This window comes from Physeter macrocephalus, unplaced genomic scaffold (assembly GCF_002837175.3).
Source record: "Physeter macrocephalus isolate SW-GA unplaced genomic scaffold, ASM283717v5 random_12265, whole genome shotgun sequence".
Classification (NCBI taxonomy): Eukaryota; Metazoa; Chordata; class Mammalia; order Artiodactyla; family Physeteridae; genus Physeter; species Physeter macrocephalus.
Window position 1 is genome coordinate 1 of NW_021157549.1, and position 1,634 is coordinate 1,634.

A 1,634-nucleotide genomic window follows, 5' to 3' on the forward strand; every position below is an offset into this window, starting at 1 on the left:
TAAGGAAGAGCAGAACGATCATCAATGGCTACTGACAGCTGCAAGAACAACGCCAAGAGCCGACTTCACGCTCAGGAGAGAACACTGCATCTCCTCCTTGTGGTTCCGGGTGCTCTACACGTTCAGAGAAACTTCTCTAGTAACAAACTATAGAAATGATCCCTGAAAGTATAGTCTTAATCCTGCCTCCCACGTCACTGCTGGGTCTGTGGTAGCCGCACACTTTACACTGAGGGCAAGATCGTTTCCCCGTCTCTAATTCTACTGGAAAAAAAGAGGAAGAGCTCTTCCAATACAATCTTTCAAATGTTATCACTTACCAACTCATTTTAACATTTTAACAGGAAATGTAATTTAACAAGTTTTAAAACAGCCACACTTAATTAACATAATACTGAATGACAGCCAATGACAACCTGCGTCTTTAAAGCCCAGGAGGCGTTCCCTCCACAGACCTGGTAAAACCACCTCGCCCCTGAAAAGCTATAAAGGAAAGGGTGGGCCGTTGCTTTCGCTAGTGAGAACCTAGCTGATTCCACTGAGCAATCTATATCTTAGCGGTTTCATTCAAGGCTGTCCTGCAAGTTTGACTTTCAAACTCTGGTAAGAGGTCACCGTGACTGAGGCAGGGACAGGGGGGCTGGGTGGCTGAGAACCAGCGCCGGAAGGCAAAACCTTTTGGTTTTTTACCACATGACTGTACTACCTGTTCACACTTTCTGAATTTTTAAAAGACAGCTGGTTGCTGCATCTGACATCATTTCTTCCCTCCACAAATACCTGAGTGCCAGCTACGACAATACTAGCTACCATTCATCGTGAGCTTGACAGGCACCGGTCATCGTTCTATCTAAGTGCTTTAACTATGAGATCCATAGAGGTATATGCCAGTTTTATGGACAGGGGAACTGAGGCACAGAAAGGCTAGGTAACTTGCCTGAGGTCTGTTAAACAGCAGAGCTGGTAGGTGTCACCTTAACCATCATCCCAGTTTTCCATGTTGTAAAATAAAGACACTCTAGGCACTGGGCAAACAGAGGCCCCTACTCACAAAAAGCTTACATTCTAGCGAGGGAGGGAGACAGCTGACAACAAACACCCAAGAGGATCAGAGGATGAGGCATGCGGAGGATTTTAAGTGTCGAAACAGAGAGGGACTTGGTGGCTACTTTAGATTTGGGTGCTCAGCGAAGGCCTCTCTTTGGAGGTTGCATTTAAGGAGAGAAAACAACGAATGGAAGGCAAAGACCCAAGGAAAGGAGCAAGGTTGTGTGTTTCAGCAATTGAAGACAGCTGGAGAACACAGGGTAGGAGGGAGGGGGGAGGTGCAGGCAGGCAGGTATTTGAGGATTTTCTAGGCAAGGCCAAGGCCTGGGGAGCCTGGATTTTAAGTGTGAAGGGAAGCCACTGGGAGGTCTGAAGCTGTGGAGATCACTTCTGACGCCACTGCCACGGTGTCTGTAGCAGACAGCACGGTGGCTCGCGTTTGGGCTCAGCAAGGAAGAAGGAGAAACGTGGGCTGTTCCGGAAGTTGAGTTGACAGGACGGGACTCACTGGCGGACTTGCTGCAGGAGGTGGGGTGGGGTTTCAGGGAAGGAGGTTTCAAAGGCCGACATGTTGGTTTGTGCCTGGA

The 1,634-nt window shown here is 48.3% G+C and overlaps 1 pseudogene; it reads right to left on the bottom strand.

Annotated features, from left to right (window-relative positions):
• On the bottom strand, positions 1-178 carry LOC112063330 (uncharacterized; annotated as a pseudogene).
• Positions 179-1,634: the final 1,456 nt, after the last annotated feature.